This window comes from Petromyzon marinus, unplaced genomic scaffold, assembly GCF_048934315.1.
Source record: "Petromyzon marinus isolate PM22_M1 ecotype Great Lakes invasive population unplaced genomic scaffold, UKy_Petmar_22M1.pri1.0 PM_G_Scaffold_77, whole genome shotgun sequence".
Lineage (NCBI taxonomy): Eukaryota > Metazoa > Chordata > Hyperoartia > Petromyzontiformes > Petromyzontidae > Petromyzon > Petromyzon marinus.
This window is the reverse complement of record NW_027423032.1, coordinates 597,292-617,846: the sequence shown is the minus strand read 5'-3', so window position 1 is coordinate 617,846 and position 20,555 is coordinate 597,292. Positions and strand designations below refer to the sequence as shown.

The following is a 20,555-nucleotide window of genomic DNA, read 5'->3' as shown; positions in this document are numbered from 1 at the left end:
CGGCTCCGCCCTCGCTCTCGCCGCGCATCCGCCCACGGAGCCGCTCCGCGCGGGAATCACACGCGCACCACACCAATGCTCTCTGCTGACTTTTATTCGTGGCGCAAACCCCGCACCGCCCGGAGGGAATATTCTACGAGCGGAGCCTAGGCCTACCGCTACCCAAGTCCGCAAATGCTCGCAGGCCCCATCACGTACCTCGCGGCCGTGCTAACGGCGTCGCGCGGACGCCGTGAGAGTCGGAGGGACGAAGACGAAAGGGAACTTTGCCTATCGCCGCCTCGTAGCGGCGCTCGCCGGCGTCACACAGATGCCGCGAGCGGCTCGAGAAGGCGGGGAGCGTCGCGCGCGACTCGTCGCCGCCGACCCGGCAAACCTTCGCGCGCCCAAACAATTTGAAGCCAACTCAGGGGCGCCGCAATGTGACTCGCTCTGCGAGGGTCGGCCATTCTCCTGGCACCGGGAAACCGCGGGACTTTCATCCCAGAGACCCTTCGGATGAAAACCCGTCGTGACGGGCAATCCCCCGCCAGGACGCTATGTGCGGGCGCTGCAGGTGCGTGCTCGGTGTGGGGGGCCACGGGGGAGTCGAGGCGCCGGCAGAGTTGCTCCGAGACCGTGACACCACAACGGATCGGGAATTGCGTTGAAATCCGGCTCGCGCAAAAGCACAAAAGGGGCGACCCAACGGAGCCCGAAATCATGTCGATTCGCCGAGTCGACAAATGTGCATATTGCCCCCTGGGATGGCAACTGACAGTCGAATACGGAAAATCGTGATGTGAACAGATTCTGTTTATGTGCGACACAACTTCACGCCACATGGTCCCACAGGGAAAGAGGGTGACATAAATTAATCTTTGGTTTTTTCGATAAAGTCACATATAAATAAGAAATAACAAAACATAATTATGTTGTTTTGTTATTTCTTATTTATACGTGACTTTACCTAAAAAACAAAGATTAATTCCTGCAGTCACGAAAGCTTCGAACCAAGTTTAGGGTGGCATAAGTAAATACAAAAACGAACCAGTAAACCATTGGTGATTGATCAAAGCTATGAAGGTGATGATCCAGGAAAATGATATTATGATGCTGTGGTAAAAGGTAATAAGTTACTCGAAAGTGCCTGGCCGTGGGAACGTTGGTAATGATCAGGATAATACCCTAACAAAACAGGGAAGTCTGAAATATGTTGGCGTGTAAATCAGCATATCAAATTAAATCCACAGAGGAGGGAAAGAAGGATCCCAAGCATGCGACACTCAGAACCAGAAGTGGCAGAGACTCGGCCGAGAGAGTGGAGAGAGAGAGAGGAAGAGACTTTTCAGGACTTTATTTCCACTAAAAAAATAACAAAAAAACATTACAGGAAAAAAACACCTAAATTGAAAATCAATAAAACATCAAACTCTTAACAGCGGTATGTGCATGAAATACAAATGGCACTGGGATAGAAGCTGTGGAAACGAGGCGGTGCACGGACATCTCCGTGTGCAGCAAAGTTGTTCAAGGGTTTTTCAATTTTATAAAGAATCAAATGTTTTGACATCAGAATGCGATGTGCACAATATATATATTTTTCTCCTGTATAAAACGAAATGTCAAACACCTGAATTCGTTTTTTCTTCAAGGATTCTGTTGTCGTAGCTACGTATGCAGTCTGCAAGTTTTTTTTTATGTGGGCACTTGCAAATATTGTCTGGGTACATGAAAATATTTCTTTGAAAATGTGTCCTAGACACTATATTTGTAAGTTAATAAAAGTAGAATTGAAACATTAGCACAATGTAGATTTGTATATTGTAGGGTAGAAATATATTTATCATAGCGATGATCAAATATTGGTTAATACAATTTATATTTTTACTTAGAATACTTTAGCCATGCAATAGACTAAATATAATGCTCGTGTTTTTAAAGAAAATAATATATTTACCAGGATTAAAGTTGTGCGAAATATGTTATAAAATCTGAGGCTTGGAGAATTGCATGCTGGGAATGAAATTGAGACAGAAAGGGGTTAATGCATGCCTTGCAGAGCAGGCGCACATTACAGAGATTATTGACAAAACAGAATGCGATGTGAACAAAATATATTTTTCTCCGCTACATTTTCAAAACGAAATGGCGTTGACATGTCAAACGCATGAATTAGTTTTTTCTTCAAGGATCCTGGAAGAGGCGGCTGGGAGGCGGTGTCGCGGCAGGGGCTGGGCACATTCTCAGAGGATTCGCCTTGGTGAGGATGTTGTAGGCGTGCTGACACGCCACCTCCCGTGCTCCCTCCTCGCTGGAGCTCAGAAATGCGGGGAAGATGCCGGTGCCTTTTCCCATCCCGGGAATCGACACCTTATAGAGGAGGCCCACGGGTATCCCGGGCTCCGAGTGAGCGTGCAGCTCGAAGATTGGGTAGCTGATGCCTGCGGTCCGGCACAGCATCCGCAGCCGCACCTCCCACGACAGCATGGCCGTCTCCGGCAGCGCCTCGAGAGCAATGGGCATAGGCCGCAGGTGGAGAGGTACCCACCACAGCCACGTACGTGCCCCCCTCAAACAGGCTGTGTGCGGCTTTGCCGGTGGCCGTGCACTCCGGCTCCGGCAGGTCTGGCACCGCCGCCTCCTCCTCCGCGTCTTCCGTTGCCGCGGCCGCAGCCACCGTTTCCCACTCCGGGATGGCCCAGTCCACCTTGATGGTCCGGCCCCATGGCCGGAAGTTGATTCGAAGGAGCTTCTTCCTGGCCATGGCGGCCGCGCGATGGCTCCCGTACTCGATGAACACGTAGCCTCGGTTGAGGGTTTTGTCCCAGCGACAGACGCTCATCTTGACATCCGCCACGCCCTCTGTGGCACCGCTCATCGCCATCATCACCTCCGCTCGCTTCTTGTCCTCTGGCAGCCCCCCAATGAAGAGGCGGCGATTGTCCACGCTGAAGCAGACTGCAATGCGGCGTCCGGGACGGATCTCGAATTTGTCGAGTTTCTTAACGGCATCCGTGGCTTGGGCGAGCGTCGTGTAGGTAGCGAACGCATAGCCGCGGGTCTCTCCGCTATGCTCCATCATGAGGCGGAGCTGGTAGAGCTTCCCCACCGTCTCCAGCACGGGCACCAGCTCATCCTCGTAGAGGTCGCGCGGGATCCTCACCAGAAACACCTCGCAGCCACGGGCGGGAGGGGGCCCCTGCCAGTCGGGTGGCGGTCCGAACTTCCTCTGTCCGTTCTCCTGGACAATGTTGTACCCCGTGCTCAACATGAGGTCCAGCAAGACCTTCATAGAGGCCATGCCGAGCACCGGTGGTTTGGCTGCTACGGTGGTGCTGGGGCAGCGGCTTGGGGCCCGGTGGAGCCCTTGACACTCCGCGCGGTCGCCTCGTGCCGACAAAGCCACGGGGGGAATCAACTCCTGAAGAGCCAAAACCCCGGCAGGAACTCGCTCGGCCCAAACCTACAGGCCAGCAGTGAAGAGAGGAAGAGAGAGAGTGGAGACGGATGGAGAGAGAGACACGTTTAAGCAGAGCTACCTATATAAACTCGCAAAATCACAATAAACTTAAAGATAAACCCAAGAAACTGTGTCCTGACTTTAGTACCGCCCTGTATAATAATCATTACCCCTCACCCTCTGTACACTCCCCCACCCCGCAGTGCCCCTCCTCACTCATCCACTCACTGATCCACCCACGCACTCACTCACCGAGTCGCTCACACACTCACCCACCCACTCACTTACCCACTCACCCATTCACTCACCCACATGCCCACTCACTCAGCCACTCACTCTCTCTCACCCACCCACTCACTCACCCAATCACTCACCCAGTCGCTCACACACTCACCCACCCACACACTCACCCAGAAACTCACACACTCACCCACCCACTCACCCAACCACTCACCCACACACTCACCCACCCACACACTCACCCAGTCGCTCACTCACTTACACACTCACCCAGTCGCTCACACACTCACCTCAACAACAACAACCGCCATTCACCACTAAGTGGCGGTGACGTCACCACGACGCTTGTGCCAGGCTATGTGCACCCTGAGGCCACGTGAAGTGTCGAACGCCCGCTGACAGGTCACGGGGCAGACCCAGGTGCCATGGGTCGACTGACTGAGATGACTGGCTGATGCACCACCTGTGCCCCCTACTGTGCCAACCTGCTGTGCTTTAGCCACCCGGCGCTCCGCTCGTTGTGGTGAGCGTCATTCCTCCACCCTCCGTTGTTGTTGGAGGGCGACTACCTCCAACTGCCCACTAGCGTCCTTCACGAGCCTCCTCCACAGAGGCCGATCTTGACACCGCTGGTACCAGTCATCGGCAAGTCCACTCAGCTCCACGTCCTCCCGTATCACATCACTCCATCTCTTCTCTAGCCCGGGCCGCGCCCGTTTAGCCCCCTCGATCCGGCCGAACAAAAGCTGTTTCGGCATGCAGTGGCTGGGCATGCGGGCTACATGACCCAGCCATTGCAGCCTTGCCCGCCGGTGGTCCCCCTTCTTAAAAAGGGGGACCACCAGGGCATCCTTCCAATCCTGCGGAACCCGTCCAGTGGTCCAGACTGTTGTTATGATGTCATATAGGGCAGTCAGTGCACAAACGCCACCCTCCCTCAGCATTTCGCTTTGGAGATCATCTCTGCCCGCTGCCTTTCCTGGTCTCAGACTCCGGATCGCCCTCAGTACTTCCTCAACAGATGACACCTCAGCCAGCCACTCACAGGGGGTGACTTCTTCCAATATTTGAGGCACCGCAGCCTCAGCAGGGTCATCCTCACTTTGTGCCACGATGTTTTCCTGGCTGAGGGATTTTCCCTCCCCCAGGACCTCACAGAAATGCTCAGCAAATCTGCAAACCTGTTCATGGGGGTCGGAGATTGGATCACCGTTTTTTCTCCTGATGGTAATAGGTGTGGTGCTGCAGGTTACTTTTTTGATGGAGTTAAATAGAAATTTGTGATCACGGGCCACTGAGGCAGACTCCATCTCCTCAGCAACCCGCGACCACTACCCATCCTTGCAGCGCCTCACGGCTCTCCGAACCTCCGAGCGAAGGCTGCGGTAAGCCTCCTCATTCTCTGACGTGGGATTCTGTAGCCGATGACAGTGGGCCTGTCGCTTTTTCTCAACCATCCTGAACACCTCCTCTGTCAGCCAGGGTCTCTGGGGAGGTCTGGACCGCGTGCCCAAAGCAGCCATTGCAGCTGCATGAGTCACAGTCCTAAACCTCGCCCATTTACCCTCGACATCAGGAGGAGTCGGGGACGATGCCAATCCCAGCCACAAGCAATGATTAAATTCTCGCTTGCAACTTTCATCAGATAACTGAGATCAGGCCACTTTAGGTTGGAATGGGGTCCTGGGTGTACACCCACCACCGGAGTAGAAGAATGGCAGGCGCATCTTACAGATGACTAGTCGATGGTCAGAGGGCAGATCAGCTCCACGGTAGGTCCTGGTGTCAAGGACATGGGCTCGCATCCGCTGGTCCGTCACTATGTAGTCCAGCAGATGTTCTTGCTTGGACCCGGCATGCATCCATGATGTTGTGTGAATGCGCTGATGCCGGAACAGCGTGTTGGTAATTACAAGCCCATGGGCTGCACAAAAATCTAGCAGCCTCCTACCGTTGTTATTGAGCTGATCTGGTCCATGCCCTCCAATCACTCCAGACCAGGTGCCAGCATCATGACCAACTCGGGCATTGAAGTCACCCAACATGATGACTCTATCCCGAGGGGCCACTTTAGCCAGCACCTGTGACAGGAGGTCATAGAAGGCATCTGACTCATCGGCTTTGCCTGCATCCCTCCACGGATGTTCATCTTCGGTGGGGGCATAAGTAACCACGACCACCATTCCTCGCCTCCGGTTGATGGGAAGGCGAGCCCAAAGTAGCCTGGGGCTTACAGCTTCCCACACCTCACCGCCATGCTCCCACGCCCCCTTCATTCTTTTGTTCAAAAGAGCCACACCCTGTTGTTTGGCAGTCTGCTGCCCCGAGTAGAGGACTGTCCACCCCTCATGGTGGCAGGAGCCAGAACTGGTCCACCGGACCTCCTGAATGTCACATAGATCCAGGCGGTACCGGTCCAGCTCCCGACAGAGGAGTGGCAGCCTCTCCTCCGCAGTGAGCGTTCGAACATTCCACGTGGCCACCCGTAGTGGTTTTTCGTTGTTTATGGAGGAGCCCCGAGGGTAGGTATTCAATCTCCTGGCTCCGCCAATTGGGGTTTGGCCAGGAGACGTCATAGACGCCTGGCCCCCGGGGCCTCCGGCACAAGCTTATTAGTTACATATTTCAGTTTAACTCGTGGTTTAGTGGTAATTAATTGAAGGTGGAGGGGTTACCAGCCCCTCGCACCCGTCCAGAGCCCCCGTTTAGCCCCTGTGGTGGACACAGATGCCATGAGGGGAGGAGCCAATCGAAATTGGACCTCCCCCCACAGCACTGTCCACGACAGAGTTACCCGTCCGGCACTCACACTCACTACCCACTCACCCAGTCGCTCACTCACTCACACGCTCACCTACCCACTCACAGACACACACTCACTTACCCAGTCGCTCACACACTCACCTCACACACTTACTCACACACCCACCCACTCACCCAGTCGCTCACTCACACACACTCACTCACCCAATCGCTCACATACTCACCCAGTTGCTCACACACTCGCTCACACACTCACCCACACACTCACTACCCACTCACCCAGTCGCTCACTCACTCACACGCTCACCCACCCACTCACACACACACATTCACTTACCCAGTTGCTCACACACTCACCCACCCACACTCTCACCCACTCACCCACCCACTCGCTCACTTACTCGCCCACTCACTCAGCCACTCACCCACCCACACACTCACCCAGAAACTCACACACTAACCCACCCACCCACTCACCCAACCACTCATACACTCACTCACCCAATCCCTCGCCCAGTCTCTCACATACTCACCTACACACTCACCCACCCACACACTCACCCACCCATATACTCACCCAGTCGCTCACTCACTCACACACTCACCCAGTCGCTCACACACTCACCTCACACACTCACACACCCACCCACTCACCCAGTAGCTCACTCACACACACACTCACTCACCCAGTCGCCCACATACTCACCCAGTTGCTCACACACTCACCCACACACTCACTACCCACTCACCCAGTCGCTCACTCACTCACATGCTCACCCACCCACTCACCCACCCACACACTCACCCAGAAACACACTCACCCACTCACCCAACCACTCATACACTCACTCACCCAATCACTCGCCCAGTCGCTCACATACTCACCTACACACTCACCCACCCACACACTCACCCACTCACCCAGTCGTGTTCCGTGTGTGTGTTCCGTGTGTGTGTTCCGTGTGTGTGTGTGTTCCGTGTGTGTGTTCCGTGTGTGTGTTCCGTGTGTGTGTGTTACGTGTGTGTGTGTTCCGTGTGTGTGTGTTATGTGTGTGTGTGTTCGGTGTGTGTGTTCCGTGTGTGTGTTCCGTGTGTGTGTGTTCGGTGTGTGTGTTCCGTGTGTGTGTGTTACGTGTGTGTGTTTTCCGTGTGTGTGTGTTCCGTGTGTGTGTTCCGTGTGTGTGTTCCGTGTGTGTGTGTTCCGTGTGTGTGTGTGTTCCGTGTGTGTGTTCCGTGTGTGTGTTACGTGTGTGTGTTCGGTGTGTGTGTTCCGTGTGTGTGTGTTACGTGTGTGTGTTCGGTGTGTGTGTGTTACGTGTGTGTGTCCCCTGTGTGTGTTCCGTGTGTGTGTTCCGTGTGTGTGTTACGTGTGTGTGTGTTCGGTGTGTGTGTTCCGTGTGTGTGTTCCGTGTGTGTGTGTTCCGTGTGTGTGTTCCGTGTGTGTGTGTTACGTGTGTGTGTCCCGTGTGTGTGTTCCGTGTGTGTGTTCTGTGTGTGTGTCCCGTGTGTGTGTTCCGTGTGTGTGTTCCGTGTGTGTGTGTTACGTGTGTGTCCCGTGTGTGTGTCCCGTGTGTGTGTTCCGTGTGTGTGTTCCGTGTGTGTCCCGTGTGTGTGTTCCGTGTGTGTGTGTTTTATGTGTGTGTGTTTGTTCCCCAGTGTGTGTGTGTGTGTGTATTCCGTGTGTGTGTCCTCACTCGCGTGTGTGTTGAGACACGTGTCACACACGAGATGTTAACTACGTCGCCTGGTCTACAGGAGGTAGTGGGTTCGATCCCAACCCTGACGCCTGCTGCTGCTGCTGTATATTTAGAGTTTGCGTCTCTCCCCATGGTCGCGTGGATTTCTCTCCGGGCCCTCCGGTTTTTTCGCCCCACATTTAAAGTCAACATCACCACGGCGCATTCACGGTGTTTGGCTGCCGACGTTGTCCACGCCGCTTGCTTGGAGGGGCGATCATTTGTGGACAGGTCGCTCCTAAAAGAAGAGAAGCTAACAGCTCAGTGGACCCCTTGCTTGTAGGTAAGTTTCAAGGGCTTGCGCCGAAGGTTTTTTAAGGTTAAATTGTCGATTTAAAGCTTTCGTGACTGCAAGGATTCATCTTCTTTGGTTCTTTTGGTAAAGTCACCACGTAGAATGAGAATAAAATAATAAATTGATCAAATAAAATAACGCAATAAAATTATCACAACGTTTCGGCCAGACAGTCTCGTCCCTTCACCTGATGAAGGCCGCTGATGAAGGCCGCTTGTGTTGTGGCCGAAACGTCGTGAGAATATTATTGTGTTATTTTATTTTATCAATTTATTATTTTATTCTCATTCTACATGACTTTACCGAAAGAACCAAAGAAGATGAATCATTGCAGTCACGAAAGCTTTAAATCGAAATTTAACCGCCTCTACGGGGAGGGATTCCACACATCCTTAAGATCATTCAACAGACTTCGGGATAAGAAGGCTCAACTAATCGAGTCTCTCACCTTTCTGAAGAGATGCCGCGACTCTAAGGTAATACCAACCGCATTTACACTAACCTCTGCTGTTGCAACTTCTCTCAATGCAAAACGAATTCTAGCTAGAACTAGCTTCGCTCTTATCTCGGAAAAAATCAGACTTACACGCACCGAACTCGATCAGTTAGACAAGACACTCTACAAATCACACTTAAAATTGACAGCAACAATGTCTACATCGGATTGGGAACATGTAGACAATGTGACTACCTCTTCGGCTGCCACTATGTCGAACAAATGTAGGGACAATTTGATTTCCAAATTCAATCACCTCTCCAGCAAAAAATCGGATCCACACACCGAAAAGATAGACGTCAACAAAGTCGTAATTAATCGCAGTAACAGTTCCATTTCTGATGGTCTGAAATCCGTTTTAGCTAAAGGTCTAAACTTTGCTGTCACACCGAGACACTTACCGGTTAATGATATCATTGCCCATGTCGACGTTGCACTCAAGGGCTTGAGTCACATCTCTGCAGGCGTAGCAAGATCTGAAATCGCTGCAACCCTCAAAAACGCTAAGTTGCCACCTAGCAACATCAGCAAAGACGAACGTTTTGAATTATCTCAATTAAAAAATAGGGATGATATTGTCGTTCTCTCAGCCGACAAAGGCAATGCCACTGTCATCATGGACAAAACAGAATATAACAACAAAATTCAAGAACTACTCAACGATGGCAGCTATACAAAAATAAAAAGAGATCCCACCAACAGCCTGGTCACCAAAACGAACAAAATTATCTCTGATTCAACAGCATTAATTGATGAGAACAAACAGTTCTTGTTGAAACCCTCTGCTGCCAGACCACCAAGATTATATGGCCTTCCAAAGATACACAAAGAAGATACACCCCTTCGTCCCATCGTCTCTACTATCAGCTCCCCCACCTACAAACTGGCACGTTTTCTGGCTGATATACTGCGACCTTTCACTGGAAAAACCACCTCTGCGGTACTAAATTCTACTCACCTGGTATCGACAATCAAAGACATTTCCCTGTCCCCAAACGACCTGCTTGTCAGTTTTGATGTGGTGTCCTTGTTCACCAAAGTCCCGGTACCTGACACCATCGCTATCATTGAAGACCTGGTTCATCAAGGACTGCATACTGATGTACCCCCCCTGGTGAGACATTGCTTAACCAACACATACTTCACCTGGAATGGAACTTTCTACAAACAAACTGAGGGCACCCCAATGGGCTCCCCCCTATCTCCGGTTGTAGCCAACGTATTCATGGAAAAATTTGAAAGTGACGCCATCCAGACTGCCACTCTACGCCCGACCTTAGGGAAGAGGTACGTTGATGACACCTTTGTCATCTGGCCACATGGCCAGCCTGCTCTAGACCAATTCCGCGACCACATCAATTCCATACACTCAGCCATCAGATTTACCATGGAGGTCGAAAAAGATGGCAAACTACCCTTTCTGGATGTCTTAATTAAAAGGAGACATGATGGTTCAATGAGCCACTCTGTCTACAGGAAAGCTACCCATACAGATGCTTACTTGAAACCGGATTCCCACCACCATCCATCCCAGAAGAACTGCCTCATCAAGACTCTATACCATAGAGCCCAATGCATTTCCGACCAGGAACACATTACCAGTGAACTCAAGCACGTACACCAGGCTCTCAGGGCTAATGGCTACTCCGACTACACAATCCGCAAAGCCATCACTCCAGTCATGAAGAAGGATCCTCTTGTGGAGCCACTCAAAACCATCACCTTACCCTACATTGCAGGGGTCACTAAAAAGATCTCCAAAATCCTGAATAAACACAAGATCCAGGTCCGATTCAACACAGTACACAAAATCCGTGATTTAGTTCCATCTGTAAAAGATGCTCTTCCAGACATACAGTACCCGGGCGTTTACAAACTAAAGTGCCTCTGTGGTAGTAGCTACATTGGAGAAACCAAAAGACATATCTCGGATCGCATCCGCGAACATAAAGCAGACTTGAAACACGGTAAGACGAACTCCTCTGCCGTGGCAGATCACTGTTACAATTCAGTGGGCTCACATGACATTGACTTCTCCAAGACGGAGGTTCTTTGCAAACCAACTGGCTACCATGAGAGATTCGTTCATGAGGCCATTCACATATACAAGCACAGAGACAATTTCAACCGAGAAGATGGATTCAGGCTCAGTAACCACTGGAAAGATGTGTTAAATCATTTCTGTTCTTAATTAATTGTAATTTTACGATGACCTTCAGACCGCAGCTCTTTCGCCAGCATTGCCTCTTAATACCTCTCACACCACGGTTAATGGTATGGTTTACAACATGGAGTATACTAGGGCTTCGCAGCTGTCTCTCTCCCCCTCCTCTGTTCCGACCATGGACGAACTCGTCCGTCTGAACGGGGCCCGTAGCTATCCGTGGTACGGAAATTTGAGGGTAAGAATCCACCCATTTTTTCGCCATATAGCATTGTGATATATAACGACTTATGGTTGGTAGCTTAGCTGATTGGAGAATATAGAGTTTATTGATAACATGAAGGTAATTTACATTTTAGTTTTTATTGGTTCACTATATAGTACTGTGAATAGCTCAGATGTGTAGTCATTTCTGTGACCAGTCACTAGCAAATCACCCAGTTATTTCAATGCTAAATTCGCCTAGTTATTTCAATGCTAAATTCTCCTGTTTTGATTTGTACTAAGTGCCTCGGTGAATGTGTATGCTCTGACTTCAACGTAACTATTTCTGTAGCAGTTACAAGCGAATGCCTTAATTTAGCTATTTCAATGCTAAATTCTATGCTAATTCCTTTTAACAATGGGTGCCTCTGCGGATGTGTATGCTTTAACTTTTAACATAGCTATTTCTGTGACCAGTCACAAGCTAATCATTCAGCCTTTTCAATGCTAAATTTTATGCTAATTCCTTCGTCAAGGCTCTTTGTTCCTCTCACACAGCTTAAAAGCCGTGATCTGAACGTGGCTCTCTCACTCCAGCGCTGTCCTACCAGACAGTCTCGCTCCCTTCACCTGATGAAGGCCGCTTGTGTTGTGGCCGAAACGTCGTGAGAATATTATTGTGTTATTTTATTTTATCAATTTATTATTTTATTCTCATTCTACGTGACTTTACCGAAAGAACCAAAGAAGACTATCATTTCTGGCCAGGTCGCTTGTGAAAAGGGCCTGTACACTACTACAGCTTTTCCTGGTAAAATAAAAAGTATATATAGTTTCGTTTAATTGTTTACTTTAACCGCAAATACATCTCTAATAAAGAAGGGATATTGCTCTCTGCCATGAATAAAGCCTCAATGCCCAAATATTGTCTTAAATAATTCCGGAGAGATCTCTCTGCTGTACGAAGAATTGCCATTTCCCCAAAACGTGAATTAATATTCACAATCTTTGCCTCGTTGGGGAAGTGATAGAGGCCCCTCCCCCTCCTCCTCCCTCTGTCCAATCGCGGCGTTGCCTCGCTGGTTGGCCCCTCCCCCCGCCCCAATGCGACCCGAGCTAACCGCTCGGGTCGCAGTCGCCTCGCTGACGATCTGAGTGCGAAGTTCAACACAGAGAGAGACACAGAGAGAGACAGAGAGACACAGAGAGACACACAGACAGACACAGAGAGACACAGAGAGAGACACACAGAGAGAGACACACAGAGAGAGACAGAGACACACAGAGAGAGACACACAGAGAGAGACACAGAGAGAGACACAGAGAGACACACACAGAGAGACACAGAGAGAGACACACGGAGAGAGAGACACAGAGACACACAGAGAGACACAGAGAGAGACACACAGAGAGAGACACAGAGAGAGAGACACAGAGAGACAGAGAGAGACACAGAGAGACACACAGAGAGAGAGACAGAGACACACAGACACAGAGAGAGACACACAGAGAGAGACAGAGAGACACACAGAGAGAGAGACACAGAGATAGACACAAAGAGAGAGACACAGAGAGACAGAGAGAAACAGCGAGAGACAGAGATAGATAGAGAGACACAGAGAGACAGATAGAGAGAAACAGAGAGAGACAGAGACACAGGGAGACAGACAGAGAGAGAAACACAGAGATAGACAGAGAGACACACAGAGAGACAGACAGAGAGAGAGACAGAGACGGAGAGAGAGATAGACAGAGAGAGAGACACAGAGAGAGAGACACAGAGAAAAACACAAAAGACACAGACAGAGACACAGAGAGAGAGACAGAGACACCGAGGCACACAGGGATAGACAGAGAGACAGACAGACAGGGATAGACACAGAGACAGAGAGAGACAGAGAGAGGGATAGACAGAGAGAGAGAGAGACACAGAGAGACACACAGGGATAGACAGAGAGAGAAACAGAGAGAGAGAGACGGGGATAGACAGAGAGAGAGAGACAGGGATAGACACAGAGAGAGACACAGACAGAGAGAGGGATAGACAGAGAGAGACACACAGAGAGACACACAGGGATAGACAGAGAGAGAGACACACACAGAGAGAGAGACGGGGATAGACAGAGAGAGAGACAGGGATAGAAACAGAGACAGAGAGAGGGATAGACAGAGAGAGACACAGAGAGACACACAGGGATAGACAGAGAGAGAGACACACACAGAGAGAGAAACTGACTGACTGCTGCTGCCCGCTTGATCGTTGCCCCTGCCGCGTGTTGTAGACGGGGTGGCTGTTTGCGTGAAGAAGTTGCCGCGTGCAAAGCGTCGCTAAGACTGCCGCCACGTTTGGTGAGTCCCTGTGCCGAGTCGGGCGACTGCCGCCGTTCGTCGGCGTTCGTCATCATCGTCGTCATCAGTAGACACGTGGCATCGTCATCACCGTCGTCATCAGGTAGACACGTGGCATCGTCATCGTCGTCATCAGTAGACACGTGGCATCGTCGTCATCGTCGTCATCAGTAGACATGTGGCATCGTCATCATCGTCATCAGTTGACACATGGCATCGTCATCATCGTCATCGTCAGTAGACACGTGGCATTGTCATCATCGTCATCAGTTGACACATGGCATCGTCATCATCGTCATCATCAGTAGACACGTGGCATCGTCATCATCGTCATCAGTAGACACGTGGCATCGTCATCATCGTCATCGTCAGTAGACACGTGGCATTGTCATCATCGTCATCAGTTGACACATGGCATCGTCATCATCAGTAGACACGTGGCATCGTCATCATCGTCATCAGTAGACACGTGGCATCGTCGTCATCGTCATCATCAGTAGACACGTGGCATCGTCATCATCGTCGTCATCAGTAGACACGTGGCATCGTCATCATCGTCGTCATCAGTAGACACGTGGCATCGTCATCATCATCATCAGTAGACACGTGGCATCGTCATCATCATCGTCAGTAGACACGTGGCATCGTCATCATCAGTAGACACGTGGCATCGTCATCATCGTCGTCATCAGTAGACACGTGGCATCGTCGTCATCGTCATCATCAGTAGACACGTGGCATCGTCATCATCGTCGTCATCAGTAGACACGTGGCATCATCATCGTCGTCATCAGTAGACACGTGGCATCGTCATCATCGTCATCATCGTCGTCATCAGTAGACACGTGGCATCGTCATCATCGTCGTCATCAGTAGACACGTGGCATCGTCATCATCATCATCAGTAGACACGTGGCATCGTCATCATCATCGTCAGTAGACACGTGGCATCGTCATCATCAGTAGACACGTGGCATCGTCATCATCGTCGTCATCAGTAGACACGTGGCATCGTCGTCATCGTCATCATCAGTAGACACGTGGCATCGTCATCATCGTCGTCATCAGTAGACACGTGGCATCATCATCGTCGTCATCAGTAGACACGTGGCATCGTCATCATCGTCATCATTGTCGTCATCAGTAGACACGTGGCATCGTCATTATCAGTAGACACGTGGCATCGTCATCATCGTCGTCACCAGTAGACACGTGGCATCGTCATCATCGTCATCGTCATCAGTAGACACGTGGCATCGTCGTCATCGTCATCAATAGACACGTGGCATCGTCATCATCGTCATCGTCAATATACAGTTTATATACACACGTGATATACAGTTTATATACACACATAATATACAGTTCATACACACACATAATATACAGTTTATATACACACATAATATACAGTTTATATATACACATAATATACAGTTTATATACACACATAATATACAGTTTATATATACACATAATATACAGTTTATATATACACATAATATACAGTTTATATACACGTAATATACAGTTTATATACACACATAATATACAGTTTATATACACACGTAATATACAGTTTATATATACACATAATATACAGTTTATATACACACATAATATACAGTTTATATACACACATAATATACAGTTTATATATACACATAATATACAGTTTATATACACACGTAATATGCAGTTTATATACACACTTAATATACAGTTTATATATACACATAATATACAGTTTATACATACACATAATATAGAGTTTATATACACACGTAATATGCAGTTTATATACACACATAATATACAGTTTATATACACACATAATATACAGTTTATATACACACATAATATACAGTTTATATACACACGTAATATACAGTTTATATACACACATAATATACAGTTTATATACACATAATATACAGTTTATATACACACGTAATATACAGTTTATACACACATAATATACAGTTTATATACACATAATATACAGTTTATATACACATAATATACAGTTTATATACACACGTAATATACAGTTTATATACACACGTAATATACAGTTTATATAACACATAATATACAGTTTATATATACACATAATATACAGTTTATATACACACGTAATATACAGTTTATATACACACATAATATACAGTTTATATACACACGTAATATACAGTTTATATACACACATAATATACAGTTTATATATACACATAATATACAGTTTATACACACGTAATATACAGTTTATATACACACGTAATATACAGTTTATATACACATAATATACAGTTTATACATACACATAATATACAGTTTATATACACACATAATATACAGTTTATATACACACATAATATACAGTTTATATACACACGTAATATACAGTTTATATACACACATAATATACAGTTTATATAGACACATAATATACAGTTTATATATACACATAATATACAGTTTATAAACACACGTAATATACAGTTTATATACACACTTAATATACAGTTTATATACACACATAATATACAGTTTATATACACACATAATATAGTTTATATATACACGTAATATACAGTTTATATAACACGTAATATACAGTTTATATATACACATAATATACAGTTTATATACACACGTAATATACAGTTTATATACACACATAATATACAGTTTATATACACACGTAATATACAGTTTATATACACACATAATATACAGTTTATATATACACATAATATACAGTTTATACACACGTAATATACAGTTTATATACACACGTAATATACAGTTTATATACACATAATATACAGTTTATACATACACATAATATACAGTTTATATACACACATAATATACAGTTTATATACACACACATAATATACAGTTTATATACACACGTAATATACAGTTTATATACACATAATATACAGTTTATATACACACATAATATACAGTTTATATATACACATAATATACAGTTTATATACACACGTAATATACAGTTTATATACACACATAATATACAGTTTATATACACACATAATATACAGTTTATATATACACATAATATACAGTTTATATACACACGTAATATACAGTTTATATACACACATAATATACAGTTTATATACACACACATAATATACAGTTTATATACACACGTAATATACAGTTTATATATACACATAATATACAGTTTATATACACACATAATATACAGTTTATATACACACATAATATACAGTTTATATACACATAATATACAGTTTATATACACACATAATATACAGTTTATATACACACGTAATATACAGTTTATATACACACGTAATATACAGTTTATATACACACGTAATATACAGTTTATACATACACATAATATACAGTTTATATACACACATAATATACAGTTTATATACACACATAATATAGTTTATATACACACATAATATACAGTTTATATACACACGTAATATACAGTTTATATACACACATAATATACAGTTTATATACACACATAATATACAGTTTATATACACACATAATATACAGTTTATATACACACGTAATATACAGTTTATATACACACGTAATATACAGTTTATATACACATAATATACAGTTTATACATACACATAATATACAGTTTATATACACACGTAATATACAGTTTATATACACACATAATATACAGTTTATATACACACATAATATACAGTTTATATACACACGTAATATACAGTTTATATACACACATAATATACAGTTTATATACACACATAATATACAGTTTATATATACACATAATATACAGTTTATATACACACGTAATATACAGTTTATATACACACATAATATACAGTTTATATACACACATAATATACAGTTTATATACACACATAATATAGTTTATATATACACATAATATACAGTTTATATATACACATAATATACAGTTTATATACACACATAATATACAGTTTATATACACACGTAATATACAGTTTATATACACACGTAATATACAGTTTATATACACACATAATATACAGTTTATATACACACATAATATACAGTTTATATACACACATAATATACAGTTTATATATATATACACATAATATACAGTTTATATACACATAATATACAGTTTATATACACACATAATATACAGTTTATATACACACGTAATATACAGTTTATATACACACGTAATATACAGTTTATATACACACATAATATACAGTTTATACATACACATAATATACAGTTTATATACACACGTAATATACAGTTTATATACACACATAATATACAGTTTATATACACACATAATATACAGTTTATATACACACGTAATATACAGTTTATATACACATAATATACAGTTTATATACACACATAATATACAGTTTATATACACACATAATATACAGTTTATATACACACATGATATACAGTTTATATATACACATAATATACAGTTTATATACACATAATATACAGTTTATATACACACATAATATACAGTTTATATACACACGTAATATACAGTTTATATACACACATAATATACAGTTTATATACACACATAATATACAGTTTATACATACACATAATATACAGTTTATATACACACATAATATACAGTTTATATACACACGTAATATACAGTTTATATATACACATAATATACAGTTTATACACACGTAATATACAGTTTATATACACACATAATATATAGTTTATATATACACATAACATACAGTTTATACATACACATAATATACAGTTTATATACACATAATATACAGTTTATATACACATAATATACAGTTTATATACACATAATATACAGTTTATATACACATAATATACAGTTTATATATACACATAATATACAGTTCATATATACACATAATATACAGTTTATACATACACATAATATACCGTTTATATACACACATAATATACAGTTTATATACACACGTAATATACAGTTCATATACACATAATATAGAGTTCATACACACACATAATATACAGTTTATATACACACATAATATACAGTTTATATATACACATAATATACAGTTTATACATACACATAATATACAGTTTATATACACACATAATATACAGTTTATATACACACGTAATATACAGTTTATATACACACGTAATATACAGTTTATATACACATAATATACAGTTTATATACACACATAATATACAGTTTATATACACTTAATATACAGGTTATACACACACATAATATACAGTTTATATACACACATAATATACAGTTTATTTACACTTAATATACAGTTTATATACACACTTAATATACAGTTTATACATACACATAATATACAGTTTATACACATAATATACAGTTTATATACACACACATAATATACAGTTTATACACACGTAATGTACAGTTTATATATACACACATAATATACAGTTTATGATGTATAAAAGGGAAATTTGTGAATGTGTGTCTGTTCGAAATGTTTAGCTTACTTTCCAACATGCAACAAACTTGAAATTTGGCACCTGGGTAGCTTCCAGACTGTACACAATGCAACAAGTATAAAAATAGACTTTTGTATATATTAATATTAGTCACGGCAAGTGAGCGGTGACGTCACATCTGTGATGTCACCTGATGACGTCACGCATCCCCCCACCCTCCGCGTAGGCCGTGTGATCCAAGCCAACCATCATCATCACACATCACATCACAAGCATTTGAATTTGACCAGGTAAGGTCCCACACTGAGTGAGACCCATAGAGACCCATACTCACAGAGAACCACACCCACAGAGACCCATACTCACAGAGACCCACAGAGACCCATACTCACAGAGACCCATACTCACAGAGACCCATACTCACAGAGAACCACACTCACAGAGACCCATACTCATAGATACCCACAGAGACCCATACTCACAGGGACCCATACTCACAGAGACCCATACTCATAGAGACCCATACTCATAGAGACTCACTGAGAACCACACTCACAGAGACCCATACTCACAGAGAACCACACTCACAGAGACCCATACTCATAGAGACCCACAGAGACCCATACTCACAGAGACCCATACTCACAGAGACCCATACTCATAGAGACCCATACTCATAGAGACTCACAGAGAACCACACTCACAGAGACCCATACTCACAGAGACCCACACTTATAGAGACCCATACTCATAGAGACCCATTCTCACAGAGACCCCTACTCACAGAGAACCACACTCATAGAGATCCATACTCATAGAGACCCACAGAGACCCATACTCACAGAGAACCACACTCACAGAGACCCATACTCACAGAGACCCATACTCATAGAGACCCACAGAGACCTATACTCACAGAGACTCATACTCATAGAGACCCACAGAGACCCATACTCACAGAGACCCATACTCACAGAGAACCACACCCACAGAGACCCATACTCACAGAGACCCACAGAGACCCATACTCACAGAGACCCATACTCACAGAGACTCATACTCATAGAGACCCACAGAGACCCATACTCACAGAGACCCATACTCACAGAGACCCATACTCATAGAGACCCATGCTCATAGAGACTCAGAGAAAACCACACTCACAGAGACCCATACTCACAGAGACCCACACTTATAGAGACCCATACTCATAGAGACCCATACTCACAGAGACCCATACTCATAGAGACCCATACTCACAGAGACCCATACTCACAGAGAACCACACTCATAGAGACCCATACTCATAGAGACCCACAGAGACCCATACTCACAGAGAACCACACTCACAGAGACCCATACTC

At 44.5% G+C, this 20,555-nt stretch overlaps 1 pseudogene; it reads right to left on the bottom strand.

Annotated features, from left to right (window-relative positions):
* The window catches only part of LOC142920808 (putative RNA-binding protein 46 pseudogene), a 54,453-nt pseudogene extending 35,117 nt beyond the window's left edge, over positions 1 to 19,336 (bottom strand).
* Between the last annotated feature and the right edge of the window lie 1,219 nt (positions 19,337 to 20,555).